This window comes from Oncorhynchus mykiss, chromosome 1 (assembly GCF_013265735.2).
Source record: "Oncorhynchus mykiss isolate Arlee chromosome 1, USDA_OmykA_1.1, whole genome shotgun sequence".
Taxonomy (NCBI): domain Eukaryota; kingdom Metazoa; phylum Chordata; class Actinopteri; order Salmoniformes; family Salmonidae; genus Oncorhynchus; species Oncorhynchus mykiss.
In genome coordinates this window covers 59,864-77,527 of record NC_048565.1, presented here as the reverse complement: position 1 = coordinate 77,527, position 17,664 = coordinate 59,864, and the positions used below count along the sequence as shown (strand labels likewise).

The window sequence follows — 17,664 nt, the reverse complement described above, 5'->3', positions numbered from 1 at the left end:
CCATTCTGCCTGACTCTCTGCCATTCGATTCTGCATGACTCTCTGCTACTCCATTCTGCCTGACTCTCTGCCACTCCATTCTGCCTGACTCTCTGCCACTCCATTCTGCCAGACTCTCTGCTTCTCCATTCTGCCAGACTCTCTGCTTCTCCATTCTGCCAGACTCTCTGCTTCTCCATTCTGCCAGACTCTCTGCTTCTCCATTCTGCCAGACTCTCTGCTTCTCCATTCTGCCAGACTCTCTGCTTCTCCATTCTGCCAGACTCTCTGCTTCTCCATTCTGCCAGACTCTCTGCTTCTCCATTCTGCCAGACTCTCTGCTTCTCCATTCTGCCAGACTCTCTGCTTCTCCATTCTGCCAGACTCTCTGCCACTCCATTCTGCCAGACTCTCTGCCACTCCATTCTGCCAGACTCTCTGCCACTCCATTCTGTTACTCCATTCTGCCTGACTCTTTGCCACTCCATTCTGTTACTCCATTCTGCCAGACTCTCTGCCACTCCATTCTGTTACTCCATTTTGCCAGACTCTCTGCCACTCCATTCTGCCAGACTCTCTGCCATTCGATTCTGCATGACTCTCTGTTACTCCATTCTGCCTGACTCTCTGCCACTCCATTCTGTTACTCCATTCTGCCAGACTTTCTGCCACTCCATTCTGCCAGACTCTCTGCCACTCCATTCTGCCAGACTCTCTGCCACTCCATTCTGCCAGACTCTCTGCCACTCCATTCTGCCTGACTCTCTGCCATTCCATTCTGCCTGACTCTCTGCCACTCCATTCTGCCTGACTCTCTGCCACTCCATTCTGCCTGACTCTCTGCTACTCCATTCTGCCAGACTCTCTGCTACTCCATTCTGCCAGACTCTCTGCCACTCCTCCATTCTGCCTGACTCTCTGCCACTCCATTCGGCCTGACTCTCTGCCACTCCATTCTGTTACTCCATTCTGCCTGACTCTCTGCCACTCCATTCTGTTACTCCATTCTGCTTGACTCTCTGCCACTCCATTCTGTTACCCCATTCTGCCTGACTCTCTGCCACTCCATTCTGCCTGACTCTCTGCCACTCCATTCTGTTACTCCATTCTGCCTGACTCTCTGCCACTCCATTCGGCCTGACTCTCTGCCACTCCATTCGGCCTGACTCTCTGCCACTCCATTCTGTTACTCCATTCTGCCTGACTCTCTGCCACTCCATTCTGCCTGACTCTCTGCCACTACATTCTGCCTGACTCTCTGCCACTACATTCTGTTACTCCATTCTGCCTAACTCTCTGCCACTCCAGTCTGCCTGACTCTCTGCCACTCCATTCTGTTACTCCATTCTGCCTGACTCTCTGCCACTCCATTCTGTTACTCCATTCTGCCTGACTCTCTGCCACTCCAGTCTGCCTGACTCTCTGCCACTCCATTCTGTTACTCCATTCTGCCTGACTCTCTGCCACTCCATTCTGTTACTCCATTCTGCCTGACTCTCTGCCACTCTATTCTGTTACCCCATTCTGCCTGACTCTCTGCCACTCCATTTTGTTACTCCATTCTGCCTGACTCTCTGCCACTCCAGTCTGCCTGACTATCTGCCACTCCATTCTGTTACTCCATTCTGCCTGACTCTCTGCCACTCCATTCTGTTACTCCATTCTGCCTGACTCTCTTCCACTCCATTCTGTTACTCCATTCTGCCTGACTCTCTGCCACTCCATTCTGTTACGCCATTCTGCCTGACTCTCTGCCACTCCATTTTGTTACTCCATTCTGCCTGACTCTCTGCCACTCCAGTCTGCCTGACTATCTGCCACTCCATTCTGTTACTCCATTCTGCCTGACTCTCTGCCACTCCATTCTGTTACTCCATTCTGCCTGACTCTCTGCCACTCCATTCTGTTACTCCATTCTGCCTGACTCTCTGCCACTCCATTCTGCCAGACTCTCTGCTTCTCCATTCTGCCACCTTCTCCATTCTGCCAGACTCTCTGCTTCTCCATTCTGCCAGACTCTCTGCTTCTCCATTCTGCCAGACTCTGCTTCTCCATTCTGCCAGACTCTCTGCTTCTCCATTCTGCCAGACTCTCTGCTTCTCCATTCTGCCAGACTCTCTGCTTCTCCATTCTGCCAGACTCTCTGCTACTCCATTCTGCCAGACTCTCTGCCACTCCATTCTGCCTGACTCTCTGCCACTCCATTCTGCCAGACTCTCTGCCACTCCATTCTGTTACTCCATTCTGCCTGACTCTCTGCCACTCTATTCTGTTACGCCATTCTGCCTGACTCTCTGCCACTCCATTTTGTTACTCCATTCTGCCTGACTCTCTGCCACTCCAGTCTGCCTGACTATCTGCCACTCCATTCTGTTACTCCATTCTGCCTGACTCTCTGCCACTCCATTCTGTTACTCCATTCTGCCTGACTCTCTGCCACTCCATTCTGCCAGACTCTCTGCTTCTCCATTCTGCCAGACTCTCTGCTTCTCCATTCTGCCAGACTCTCTGCTTCTCCATTCTGCCAGACTCTCTGCTTCTCCATTCTGCCAGACTCTCTGCTTCTCCATTCTGCCAGGCTCTCTGCTTCTCCATTCTGACAGGCTCTCTGCTACTCCATTCTGCCAGACTCTCTGCCACTCCATTCTGCCTGACTCTCTGCCACTCCATTCTGTTACTCCTTTCTGCCTGACTCTCTGCCACTCTATTCTGTTACGCCTTTCTGCCTGACTCTCTGCCACTCTATTCTGTTACGCCTTTCTGCCTGACTCTCTGCCACTCCATTTTGTTACTCCATTCTGCCTGACTCTCTGCCACTCCATTCTGTCACTCCATTCTGCCTGACTCTCTGCCACTCCATTCTGCCAGACTCTCTGCTTCTCCATTCTGCCAGACTCTCTGCTTCTCCATTCTGCCAGACTCTCTGCTTCTCCATTCTGCCAGACTCTCTGCTTCTCCATTCTGCTTGACTCTCTGCCACTCCATTTTGTTACTCCATTCTGCCTGACTCTCTGCCACTCCAGTCTGCCTGACTATCTGCCACTCCATTCTGTTACTCCATTCTGCCTGACTCTCTGCCACTCCATTCTGTTACTCCATTCTGCCTGACTCTCTGCCACTCCATTCCGCCAGACTCTCTGCTTCTCCATTCTGCCAGACTCTCTGCTTCTCCATTCTGCCAGACTCTCTGCTTCTCCATTCTGCCAGACTCTCTGCCATTCGATTCTGCCTGACTCTCTGCCACTCCATTCTGCCTGACTCTCTGCCACTCCATTCTGCCTGACTCTCTGCCACTCCATTCTGCCAGACTCTCTGCTACTCCATTCTGCCAGACTCTCTGCCACTCCTCCATTCTGCCTGACTCTCTGCCACTCCATTCTGCCTGACTCTCTGCCACTCCATTCGGCCTGACTCTCTGCCACTCCATTCGGCCTGACTCTCTGCCACTCCATTCTGTTACTCCATTCTGCCTGACTCTCTGCCACTCCATTCTGTTACTCCATTCTGCCTGACTCTCTGCCACTCCATTCTGCCAGACTCTCTGCCACTCCATTCTGCCAGACTCTCTGCTTCTCCATTCTGCCAGACTCTCTGCTTCTCCATTCTGCCAGACTCTCTGCTTCTCCATTCTGCCAGTCTCTCTGCTACTCCATTCTGCCAGACTCTCTGCCACGCCATTCTGCCTGACTCTCTGCCACTCCATTCTGTTACTCCATTCTGCCTGACTCTCTGCCACTCTATTCTGTTACGCCATTCTGCCTGACTCTCTGCCACTCCATTTTGTTACTCCATTCTGCCTGACTCTCTGCCACTCCATTCTGTTACTCCATTCTGCCTGACTCTCTGCCACTCCATTCTGTTACTCCATTCTGCCAGACTCTCTGCCACTCCATTCTGTTACTCCATTCTGCCTGACTCTCTGCCACTCCATTCTGTTACTCCATTCTGCCTGACTCTCTGCCACTCCATTCTGTTACTCCATTCTGCCTGACTCTCTGCCACTCTATTCTGTTACGCCATTCTGCCTGACTCTCTGCCACTCCATTTTGTTACTCCATTCTGCCTGACTCTCTGCCACTCCAGTCTGCCTGACTATCTGCCACTCCATTCTGTTACTCCATTCTGCCTGACTCTCTGCCACTCCATTCTGTTACTCCATTCTGCCTGACTCTCTGCCACTCCATTCTGCCAGACTCTCTGCTTCTCCATTCTGCCAGACTCTCTGCTTCTCCATTCTGCCAGACTCTCTGCTTCTCCATTCTGCCAGACTCTCTGCCATTCGATTCTGCCTGACTCTCTGCCACTCCATTCTGCCTGACTCTCTGCCACTCCATTCTGCCTGACTCTCTGCCACTCCATTCTGCCAGACTCTCTGCTACTCCATTCTGCCAGACTCTCTGCCACTCCTCCATTCTGCCTGACTCTCTGCCACTCCATTCTGCCTGACTCTCTGCCACTCCATTCGGCCTGACTCTCTGCCACTCCATTCGGCCTGACTCTCTGCCACTCCATTCTGTTACTCCATTCTGCCTGACTCTCTGCCACTCCATTCTGTTACTCCATTCTGCCTGACTCTCTGCCACTCCATTCTGCCAGACTCTCTGCTTCTCCATTCTGCCAGACTCTCTGCTTCTCCATTCTGCCAGACTCTCTGCTTCTCCATTCTGCCAGACTCTCTGCTTCTCCATTCTGCCAGTCTCTCTGCTACTCCATTCTGCCAGACTCTCTGCCACGCCATTCTGCCTGACTCTCTGCCACTCCATTCTGTTACTCCATTCTGCCTGACTCTCTGCCACTCTATTCTGTTACGCCATTCTGCCTGACTCTCTGCCACTCCATTTTGTTACTCCATTCTGCCTGACTCTCTGCCACTCCAGTCTGCCTGACTATCTGCCACTCCATTCTGTCACTCCATTCTGCCTGACTCTCTGCCACTCCATTCTGTCACTCCATTCTGCCAGACTCTCTGCTTCTCCATTCTGCCTGACTCTCTGCCACTCCATTCTGCCTGACTCTCTGCCACTCCATTCGGCCTGACTCTCTGCCACTCCATTCGGCCTGACTCTCTGCCACTCCATTCTGTTACTCCATTCTGCCTGACTCTCTGCCACTCCATTCTGTTACTCCATTCTGCTTGACTCTCTGCCACTCCATTCTGTTACCCCATTCTGCCTGACTCTCTGCCACTCCATTCTGCCTGACTCTCTGCCACTCCATTCTGTTACTCCATTCTGCCTGACTCTCTGCCACTCCATTCTGCCTGACTCTCTGCCAATCCAGTCTGCCTGACTCTCTGCCACTCCATTCTGTTACTCCATTCGGCCTGACTCTCTGCCACTCCATTCGGCCTGACTCTCTGCCACTCCATTCGGCCTGACTCTCTGCCACTCCATTCTGTTACTCCATTCTGCCTGACTCTCTGCCACTCCATTCGGCCTGACTCTCTGCCACTCCATTCGGCCTGACTCTCTGCCACTCCATTCTGGTACTCCATTCTGCCTGACTCTCTGCCACTCCATTCTGCCTGACTCTCTGCCACTACATTCTGCCTGACTCTCTGCCACTACATTCTGTTACTCCATTCTGCCTGACTCTCTGCCACTCCAGTCTGCCTGACTCTCTGCCACTCCATTCTGTTACTCCATTCTGCCTGACTCTCTGCTTCTCCATTCTGCCAGACTCTCTGCTTCTCCATTCTGCCAGACTCTTTGCTTCTCCATTCTGCCAGACTCTTTGCTTCTCCATTCTGCCAGACTCTCTGCTTCTCCATTCTGCCAGACTCTCTGCTTCTCCATTCTGCCAGACTCTCTGCTTCTCCATTCTGCCAGACTCTCTGCTTCTCCATTCTGCCAGACTCTCTGCTTCTCCATTCTGCCAGACTCTCTGCTACTCCATTCTGCCAGACTCTCTGCCACTCCATTCTGCCTGACTCTCTGCCACTCCATTCTGTTACTCCATTCTGCCTGACTCTTTGCCACTCCATTCTGTTACTCCATTCTGCCTGACTCTCTGCTTCTCCATTCTGCCAGGCTCTCTGCTTCTCCATTCTGACAGGCTCTCTGCTACTCCATTCTGCCAGACTCTCTGCCACTCCATTCTGCCTGACTCTCTGCCACTCCATTCTGTTACTCCTTTCTGCCTGACTCTCTGCCACTCTATTCTGTTACGCCTTTCTGCCTGACTCTCTGCCACTCTATTCTGTTACGCCTTTCTGCCTGACTCTCTGCCACTCCATTTTGTTACTCCATTCTGCCTGACTCTCTGCCACTCCATTCTGTCACTCCATTCTGCCTGACTCTCTGCCACTCCATTCTGCCAGACTCTCTGCTTCTCCATTCTGCCAGACTCTCTGCTTCTCCATTCTGCCAGACTCTCTGCTTCTCCATTCTGCCAGACTCTCTGCTTCTCCATTCTGCTTGACTCTCTGCCACTCCATTTTGTTACTCCATTCTGCCTGACTCTCTGCCACTCCAGTCTGCCTGACTATCTGCCACTCCATTCTGTTACTCCATTCTGCCTGACTCTCTGCCACTCCATTCTGTTACTCCATTCTGCCTGACTCTCTGCCACTCCATTCCGCCAGACTCTCTGCTTCTCCATTCTGCCAGACTCTCTGCTTCTCCATTCTGCCAGACTCTCTGCTTCTCCATTCTGCCAGACTCTCTGCCATTCGATTCTGCCTGACTCTCTGCCACTCCATTCTGCCTGACTCTCTGCCACTCCATTCTGCCTGACTCTCTGCCACTCCATTCTGCCAGACTCTCTGCTACTCCATTCTGCCAGACTCTCTGCCACTCCTCCATTCTGCCTGACTCTCTGCCACTCCATTCTGCCTGACTCTCTGCCACTCCATTCGGCCTGACTCTCTGCCACTCCATTCGGCCTGACTCTCTGCCACTCCATTCTGTTACTCCATTCTGCCTGACTCTCTGCCACTCCATTCTGTTACTCCATTCTGCCTGACTCTCTGCCACTCCATTCTGCCAGACTCTCTGCCACTCCATTCTGCCAGACTCTCTGCTTCTCCATTCTGCCAGACTCTCTGCTTCTCCATTCTGCCAGACTCTCTGCTTCTCCATTCTGCCAGTCTCTCTGCTACTCCATTCTGCCAGACTCTCTGCCACGCCATTCTGCCTGACTCTCTGCCACTCCATTCTGTTACTCCATTCTGCCTGACTCTCTGCCACTCTATTCTGTTACGCCATTCTGCCTGACTCTCTGCCACTCCATTTTGTTACTCCATTCTGCCTGACTCTCTGCCACTCCATTCTGTTACTCCATTCTGCCTGACTCTCTGCCACTCCATTCTGTTACTCCATTCTGCCAGACTCTCTGCCACTCCATTCTGTTACTCCATTCTGCCTGACTCTCTGCCACTCCATTCTGTTACTCCATTCTGCCTGACTCTCTGCCACTCCATTCTGTTACTCCATTCTGCCTGACTCTCTGCCACTCTATTCTGTTACGCCATTCTGCCTGACTCTCTGCCACTCCATTTTGTTACTCCATTCTGCCTGACTCTCTGCCACTCCAGTCTGCCTGACTATCTGCCACTCCATTCTGTTACTCCATTCTGCCTGACTCTCTGCCACTCCATTCTGTTACTCCATTCTGCCTGACTCTCTGCCACTCCATTCTGCCAGACTCTCTGCTTCTCCATTCTGCCAGACTCTCTGCTTCTCCATTCTGCCAGACTCTCTGCTTCTCCATTCTGCCAGACTCTCTGCCATTCGATTCTGCCTGACTCTCTGCCACTCCATTCTGCCTGACTCTCTGCCACTCCATTCTGCCTGACTCTCTGCCACTCCATTCTGCCAGACTCTCTGCTACTCCATTCTGCCAGACTCTCTGCCACTCCTCCATTCTGCCTGACTCTCTGCCACTCCATTCTGCCTGACTCTCTGCCACTCCATTCGGCCTGACTCTCTGCCACTCCATTCGGCCTGACTCTCTGCCACTCCATTCTGTTACTCCATTCTGCCTGACTCTCTGCCACTCCATTCTGTTACTCCATTCTGCCTGACTCTCTGCCACTCCATTCTGCCAGACTCTCTGCTTCTCCATTCTGCCAGACTCTCTGCTTCTCCATTCTGCCAGACTCTCTGCTTCTCCATTCTGCCAGACTCTCTGCTTCTCCATTCTGCCAGTCTCTCTGCTACTCCATTCTGCCAGACTCTCTGCCACGCCATTCTGCCTGACTCTCTGCCACTCCATTCTGTTACTCCATTCTGCCTGACTCTCTGCCACTCTATTCTGTTACGCCATTCTGCCTGACTCTCTGCCACTCCATTTTGTTACTCCATTCTGCCTGACTCTCTGCCACTCCAGTCTGCCTGACTATCTGCCACTCCATTCTGTCACTCCATTCTGCCTGACTCTCTGCCACTCCATTCTGTCACTCCATTCTGCCAGACTCTCTGCTTCTCCATTCTGCCTGACTCTCTGCCACTCCATTCTGCCTGACTCTCTGCCACTCCATTCGGCCTGACTCTCTGCCACTCCATTCGGCCTGACTCTCTGCCACTCCATTCTGTTACTCCATTCTGCCTGACTCTCTGCCACTCCATTCTGTTACTCCATTCTGCTTGACTCTCTGCCACTCCATTCTGTTACCCCATTCTGCCTGACTCTCTGCCACTCCATTCTGCCTGACTCTCTGCCACTCCATTCTGTTACTCCATTCTGCCTGACTCTCTGCCACTCCATTCTGCCTGACTCTCTGCCAATCCAGTCTGCCTGACTCTCTGCCACTCCATTCTGTTACTCCATTCGGCCTGACTCTCTGCCACTCCATTCGGCCTGACTCTCTGCCACTCCATTCGGCCTGACTCTCTGCCACTCCATTCTGTTACTCCATTCTGCCTGACTCTCTGCCACTCCATTCGGCCTGACTCTCTGCCACTCCATTCGGCCTGACTCTCTGCCACTCCATTCTGGTACTCCATTCTGCCTGACTCTCTGCCACTCCATTCTGCCTGACTCTCTGCCACTACATTCTGCCTGACTCTCTGCCACTACATTCTGTTACTCCATTCTGCCTGACTCTCTGCCACTCCAGTCTGCCTGACTCTCTGCCACTCCATTCTGTTACTCCATTCTGCCTGACTCTCTGCTTCTCCATTCTGCCAGACTCTCTGCTTCTCCATTCTGCCAGACTCTTTGCTTCTCCATTCTGCCAGACTCTTTGCTTCTCCATTCTGCCAGACTCTCTGCTTCTCCATTCTGCCAGACTCTCTGCTTCTCCATTCTGCCAGACTCTCTGCTTCTCCATTCTGCCAGACTCTCTGCTTCTCCATTCTGCCAGACTCTCTGCTTCTCCATTCTGCCAGACTCTCTGCTACTCCATTCTGCCAGACTCTCTGCCACTCCATTCTGCCTGACTCTCTGCCACTCCATTCTGTTACTCCATTCTGCCTGACTCTTTGCCACTCCATTCTGTTACTCCATTCTGCCTGACTCTCTGCCACTCCATTCTGTTACTCCATTCTGCCTGACTCTCTGCCATTCGATTCTGCATGACTCTCTGCTACTCCATTCTGCCTGACTCTCTGCCACTCCATTCTGCCTGACTCTCTGCCACTCCATTCTGCCAGACTCTCTGCTTCTCCATTCTGCCAGACTCTCTGCTTCTCCATTCTGCCAGACTCTCTGCTTCTCCATTCTGCCAGACTCTCTGCTTCTCCATTCTGCCAGACTCTCTGCTTCTCCATTCTGCCAGACTCTCTGCTTCTCCATTCTGCCAGACTCTCTGCTTCTCCATTCTGCCAGACTCTCTGCTTCTCCATTCTGCCTGACTCTCTGCCACTCCATTCTGCCTGACTCTCTGCCACTACATTCTGCCTGACTCTCTGCCACTACATTCTGTTACTCCATTCTGCCTAACTCTCTGCCACTCCAGTCTGCCTGACTCTCTGCCACTCCATTCTGTTACTCCATTCTGCCTGACTCTCTGCCACTCCATTCTGTTACTCCATTCTGCCTGACTCTCTGCCACTCCAGTCTGCCTGACTCTCTGCCACTCCATTCTGTTACTCCATTCTGCCTGACTCTCTGCCACTCCATTCTGTTACTCCATTCTGCCTGACTCTCTGCCACTCTATTCTGTTACGCCATTCTGCCTGACTCTCTGCCACTCCATTTTGTTACTCCATTCTGCCTGGCTCTCTGCCACTCCAGTCTGCCTGACTATCTGCCACTCCATTCTGTTACTCCATTCTGCCTGACTCTCTGCCACTCCATTCTGTTACTCCATTCTGCCTGACTCTCTTCCACTCCATTCTGTTACTCCATTCTGCCTGACTCTCTGCCACTCCATTCTGTTACGCCATTCTGCCTGACTCTCTGCCACTCCATTTTGTTACTCCATTCTGCCTGACTCTCTGCCACTCCAGTCTGCCTGACTATCTGCCACTCCATTCTGTTACTCCATTCTGCCTGACTCTCTGCCACTCCATTCTGTTACTCCATTCTGCCTGACTCTCTGCCACTCCATTCTGTTACTCCATTCTGCCTGACTCTCTGCCACTCCATTCTGCCAGACTCTCTGCTTCTCCATTCTGCCACCTTCTCCATTCTGCCAGACTCTCTGCTTCTCCATTCTGCCAGACTCTCTGCTTCTCCATTCTGCCAGACTCTCTGCTTCTCCATTCTGCCAGACTCTCTGCTTCTCCATTCTGCCAGACTCTCTGCTTCTCCATTCTGCCAGACTCTCTGCTTCTCCATTCTGCCAGACTCTCTGCTACTCCATTCTGCCAGACTCTCTGCCACTCCATTCTGCCTGACTCTCTGCCACTCCATTCTGCCAGACTCTCTGCCACTCCATTCTGTTACTCCATTCTGCCTGACTCTCTGCCACTCTATTCTGTTACGTCATTCTGCCTGACTCTCTGCCACTCCATTTTGTTACTCCATTCTGCCTGACTCTCTGCCACTCCAGTCTGCCTGACTATCTGCCACTCCATTTTGTTACTCCATTCTGCCTGACTCTCTGCCACTCCAGTCTGCCTGACTATCTGCCACTCCATTATGTTACTCCATTCTGCCTGACTCTCTGCCACTCCATTCTGTTACTCCATTCTGCCTGACTCTCTGCCACTCCATTCTGCCAGACTCTCTGCTTCTCCATTCTGCCAGACTCTCTGCTTCTCCATTCTGCCAGACTCTCTGCTTCTCCATTCTGCCAGACTCTCTGCTTCTCCATTCTGCCAGACTCTCTGCTTCTCCATTCTGCCAGACTCTCTGCTTCTCCATTCTGCCAGACTCTCTGCTACTCCATTCTGCCAGACTCTCTGCCACTCCATTCTGCCTGACTCTCTGCCACTCCATTCTGTTACTCCTTTCTGCCTGACTCTCTGCCACTCTATTCTGTTACGCCTTTCTGCCTGACTCTCTGCCACTCTATTCTGTTACGCCTTTCTGCCTGACTCTCTGCCACTCCATTTTGTTACTCCATTCTGCCTGACTCTCTGCCACTCCATTCTGTTACTCCATTCTGCCTGACTCTCTGCCACTCCATTCTGTCACTCCATTCTGCCTGACTCTCTGCCACTCCATTCTGCCAGACTCTCTGCTTCTCCATTCTGCCAGACTCTCTGCTTCTCCATTCTGCCAGACTCTCTGCTTCTCCATTCTGCCAGACTCTCTGCTTCTCCATTCTGCCAGACTCTTTGCTTCTCCATTCTGCCAGACTCTCTGCTTCTCCATTCTGCCAGACTCTCTGCTTCTCCATTCTGCCAGACTCTCTGCTTCTCCATTCTGCCAGACTCTCTGCTTCTCCATTCTGCCAGACTCTCTGCTTCTCCATTCTGCCAGAATCTCTGCTTCTCCATTCTGCCAGAATCTCTGCTACTCCATTCTGCCTGACTCTCTGCCACTCCATTCTGCCAGACTCTCTGCCACTCCATTCTGTTACTCCATTCTGCCTGACTCTCTGCCACTCCATTCTGTTACTCCATTCTGCCTGACTCTCTGCCACTCCATTCTGTTACTCCATTCTGCCAGACTCTCTGCCACTCCATTCTGTTACTCCATTCTGCCTGACTCTCTGCCACTCCATTCTGTTACTCCATTCTGCCTGACTCTCTGCCACTCCATTCTGTTACTCCATTCTGCCTGACTCTCTGCCACTCTATTCTGTTACGCCATTCTGCCTGACTCTCTGCCACTCCATTTTGTTACTCCATTCTGCCTGACTCTCTGCCACTCCAGTCTGCCTGACTATCTGCCACTCCATTCTGTTACTCCATTCTGCCTGACTCTCTGCCACTCCATTCTGTTACTCCATTCTGCCTGACTCTCTGCCACTCCATTCTGCCAGACTCTCTGCTTCTCCATTCTGCCAGACTCTCTGCTTCTCCATTCTGCCAGACTCTCTGCTTCTCCATTCTGCCAGACTCTCTGCCATTCGATTCTGCCTGACTCTCTGCCACTCCATTCTGCCTGACTCTCTGCCACTCCATTCTGCCTGACTCTCTGCCACTCCATTCTGCCAGACTCTCTGCTACTCCATTCTGCCAGACTCTCTGCCACTCCTCCATTCTGCCTGACTCTCTGCCACTCCATTCTGCCTGACTCTCTGCCACTCCATTCGGCCTGACTCTCTGCCACTCCATTCGGCCTGACTCTCTGCCACTCCATTCTGTTACTCCATTCTGCCTGACTCTCTGCCACTCCATTCTGTTACTCCATTCTGCCTGACTCTCTGCCACTCCATTCTGCCAGACTCTCTGCTTCTCCATTCTGCCAGACTCTCTGCTTCTCCATTCTGCCAGACTCTCTGCTTCTCCATTCTGCCAGACTCTCTGCTTCTCCATTCTGCCAGTCTCTCTGCTACTCCATTCTGCCAGACTCTCTGCCACGCCATTCTGCCTGACTCTCTGCCACTCCATTCTGTTACTCCATTCTGCCTGACTCTCTGCCACTCTATTCTGTTACGCCATTCTGCCTGACTCTCTGCCACTCCATTTTGTTACTCCATTCTGCCTGACTCTCTGCCACTCCAGTCTGCCTGACTATCTGCCACTCCATTCTGTTACTCCATTCTGCCTGACTCTCTGCCACTCCATTCTGTCACTCCATTCTGCCAGACTCTCTGCTTCTCCATTCTGCCTGACTCTCTGCCACTCCATTCTGCCTGACTCTCTGCCACTCCATTCGGCCTGACTCTCTGCCACTCCATTCGGCCTGACTCTCTGCCACTCCATTCTGTTACTCCATTCTGCCTGACTCTCTGCCACTCCATTCTGTTACTCCATTCTGCTTGACTCTCTGCCACTCCATTCTGTTACCCCATTCTGCCTGACTCTCTGCCACTCCATTCTGCCTGACTCTCTGCCACTCCATTCTGTTACTCCATTCTGCCTGACTCTCTGCCACTCCATTCTGCCTGACTCTCTGCCAATCCAGTCTGCCTGACTCTCTGCCACTCCATTCTGTTACTCCATTCGGCCTGACTCTCTGCCACTCCATTCGGCCTGACTCTCTGCCACTCCATTCGGCCTGACTCTCTGCCACTCCATTCTGTTACTCCATTCTGCCTGACTCTCTGCCACTCCATTCGGCCTGACTCTCTGCCACTCCATTCGGCCTGACTCTCTGCCACTCCATTCTGTTACTCCATTCTGCCTGACTCTCTGCCACTCCATTCTGCCTGACTCTCTGCCACTACATTCTGCCTGACTCTCTGCCACTACATTCTGTTACTCCATTCTGCCTGACTCTCTGCCACTCCAGTCTGCCTGACTCTCTGCCACTCCATTCTGTTACTCCATTCTGCCTGACTCTCTGCTTCTCCATTCTGCCAGACTCTCTGCTTCTCCATTCTGCCAGACTCTTTGCTTCTCCATTCTGCCAGACTCTTTGCTTCTCCATTCTGCCAGACTCTTTGCTTCTCCATTCTGCCAGACTCTCTGCTTCTCCATTCTGCCAGACTCTCTGCTTCTCCATTCTGCCAGACTCTCTGCTTCTCCATTCTGCCAGACTCTCTGCCACTCCATTCTGCCTGACTCTCTGCCACTCCATTCTGTTACTCCATTCTGCCTGACTCTTTGCCACTCCATTCTGTTACTCCATTCTGCCTGACTCTCTGCCACTCCATTCTGTTACTCCATTCTGCCTGACTCTCTGCCATTCGATTCTGCATGACTCTCTGCTACTCCATTCTGCCTGACTCTCTGCCACTCCATTCTGCCTGACTCTCTGCTTCTCCATTCTGCCAGACTCTCTGCTTCTCCATTCTGCCAGACTCTCTGCTTCTCCATTCTGCCAGACTCTCTGCTTCTCCATTCTGCCAGACTCTCTGCTTCTCCATTCTGCCAGACTCTCTGCTTCTCCATTCTGCCAGACTCTCTGCTTCTCCATTCTGCCAGACTCTCTGCTTCTCCATTCTGCCAGACTCTCTGCTTCTCCATTCTGCCAGACTCTCTGCTTCTCCATTCTGCCAGACTCTCTGCTTCTCCATTCTGCCAGACTCTCTGCCACTCCATTCTGCCAGACTCTCTGCCACTCCATTCTGCCAGACTCTCTGCCACTCCATTCTGTTACTCCATTCTGCCTGACTCTTTGCCACTCCATTCTGTTACTCCATTCTGCCAGACTCTCTGCCACTCCATTCTGTTACTCCATTCTGCCAGACTCTCTGCCACTCCATTCTGCCAGACTCTCTGCCATTCGATTCTGCATGACTCTCTGTTACTCCATTCTGCCTGACTCTCTGCCACTCCATTCTGTTACTCCATTCTGCCAGACTTTCTGCCACTCCATTCTGCCAGACTCTCTGCCACTCCATTCTGCCAGACTCTCTGCCACTCCATTCTGCCAGACTCTCTGCCACTCCATTCTGCCTGACTCTCTGCCATTCCATTCTGCCTGACTCTCTGCCACTCCATTCTGCCTGACTCTCTGCCACTCCATTCTGCCTGACTCTCTGCTACTCCATTCTGCCAGACTCTCTGCTACTCCATTCTGCCAGACTCTCTGCCACTCCTCCATTCTGCCTGACTCTCTGCCACTCCATTCGGCCTGACTCTCTGCCACTCCATTCTGTTACTCCATTCTGCCTGACTCTCTGCCACTCCATTCTGTTACTCCATTCTGCTTGACTCTCTGCCACTCCATTCTGTTACCCCATTCTGCCTGACTCTCTGCCACTCCATTCTGCCTGACTCTCTGCCACTCCATTCTGTTACTCCATTCTGCCTGACTCTCTGCCACTCCATTCGGCCTGACTCTCTGCCACTCCATTCGGCCTGACTCTCTGCCACTCCATTCTGTTACTCCATTCTGCCTGACTCTCTGCCACTCCATTCTGCCTGACTCTCTGCCACTACATTCTGCCTGACTCTCTGCCACTACATTCTGTTACTCCATTCTGCCTAACTCTCTGCCACTCCAGTCTGCCTGACTCTCTGCCACTCCATTCTGTTACTCCATTCTGCCTGACTCTCTGCCACTCCATTCTGTTACTCCATTCTGCCTGACTCTCTGCCACTCCAGTCTGCCTGACTCTCTGCCACTCCATTCTGTTACTCCATTCTGCCTGACTCTCTGCCACTCCATTCTGTTACTCCATTCTGCCTGACTCTCTGCCACTCTATTCTGTTACGCCATTCTGCCTGACTCTCTGCCACTCCATTTTGTTACTCCATTCTGCCTGACTCTCTGCCACTCCAGTCTGCCTGACTATCTGCCACTCCATTCTGTTACTCCATTCTGCCTGACTCTCTGCCACTCCATTCTGTTACTCCATTCTGCCTGACTCTCTTCCACTCCATTCTGTTACTCCATTCTGCCTGACTCTCTGCCACTCCATTCTGTTACTCCATTCTGCCTGACTCTCTGCCACTCCATTCTGTTACTCCATTCTGCCTGACTCTCTGCCACTCCATTCTGCCAGACTCTCTGCTTCTCCATTCTGCCACCTTCTCCATTCTGCCAGACTCTCTGCTTCTCCATTCTGCCAGACTCTCTGCTTCTCCATTCTGCCAGACTCTCTGCTTCTCCATTCTGCCAGACTCTCTGCTTCTCCATTCTGCCAGACTCTCTGCTTCTCCATTCTGCCAGACTCTCTGCTTCTCCATTCTGCCAGACTCTCTGCTACTCCATTCTGCCAGACTCTCTGCCACTCCATTCTGCCTGACTCTCTGCCACTCCATTCTGCCAGACTCTCTGCCACTCCATTCTGTTACTCCATTCTGCCTGACTCTCTGCCACTCTATTCTGTTACGCCATTCTGCCTGACTCTCTGCCACTCCATTTTGTTACTCCATTCTGCCTGACTCTCTGCCACTCCAGTCTGCCTGACTATCTGCCACTCCATTCTGTTACTCCATTCTGCCTGACTCTCTGCCACTCCATTCTGTTACTCCATTCTGCCTGACTCTCTGCCACTCCATTCTGCCAGACTCTCTGCTTCTCCATTCTGCCAGACTCTCTGCTTCTCCATTCTGCCAGACTCTCTGCTTCTCCATTCTGCCAGACTCTCTGCTTCTCCATTCTGCCAGACTCTCTGCTTCTCCATTCTGCCAGACTCTCTGCTACTCCATTCTGCCAGACTCTCTGCCACTCCATTCTGCCTGACTCTCTGCCACTCCATTCTGTTACTCCTTTCTGCCTGACTCTCTGCCACTCTATTCTGTTACGCCTTTCTGCCTGACTCTCTGCCACTCTATTCTGTTACGCCTTTCTGCCTGACTCTCTGCCACTCCATTTTGTTACTCCATTCTGCCTGACTCTCTGCCACTCCATTCTGTTACTCCATTCTGCCTGACTCTCTGCCACTCCATTCTGTCACTCCATTCTGCCTGACTCTCTGCCACTCCATTCTGCCAGACTCTCTGCTTCTCCATTCTGCCAGACTCTCTGCTTCTCCATTCTGCCAGACTCTCTGCTTCTCCATTCTGCCAGACTCTTTGCTTCTCCATTCTGCCAGACTCTCTGCTTCTCCATTCTGCCAGACTCTCTGCTTCTCAATTCTGCCAGACTCTCTGCTTCTCCATTCTGCCAGACTCTCTGCCACTCCATTCTGCCAGACTCTCTGCCACTCCATTCTGCCAGACTCTCTGCCACTCCATTCTGTTACTCCATTCTGCCTGACTCTTTGCCACTCCATTCTGTTACTCCATTCTGCCAGACTCTCTGCCACTCCATTCTGTTACTCCATTCTGCCAGACTCTCTGCCACTCCATTCTGCCAGACTCTCTGCCATTCGATTCTGCATGACTCTCTGTTACTCCATTCTGCCTGACTCTCTGCCACTCCATTCTGTTACTCCATTCTGCCAGACTTTCTGCCACTCCATTCTGCCAGACTCTCTGCCACTCCATTCTGCCAGACTCTCTGCCACTCCATTCTGCCAGACTCTCTGCCACTCCATTCTGCCTGACTCTCTGCCATTCCATTCTGCCTGACTCTCTGCCACTCCATTCTGCCTGACTCTCTGCCACTCCATTCTGCCTGACTCTCTGCCACTCCATTCTGCCTGACTCTCTGCTACTCCATTCTGCCAGACTCTCTGCTACTCCATTCTGCCAGACTCTCTGCCACTCCTCCATTCTGCCTGACTCTCTGCCACTCCATTCGGCCTGACTCTCTGCCACTCCATTCTGTTACTCCATTCTGCCTGACTCTCTGCCACTCCATTCTGTTACTCCATTCTGCTTGACTCTCTGCCACTCCATTCTGTTACCC

At 52.2% G+C, this 17,664-nt stretch overlaps 1 protein-coding gene across 5 annotated transcripts in view; it reads left to right on the top strand.

Annotated features, from left to right (window-relative positions):
* Window positions 1–17,664, top strand: part of LOC110523811 (Nance-Horan syndrome protein) — a 164,779-nt gene that overhangs the window by 119,900 nt on the left and 27,215 nt on the right. The gene's annotated exons all lie outside the window — the stretch shown is intronic.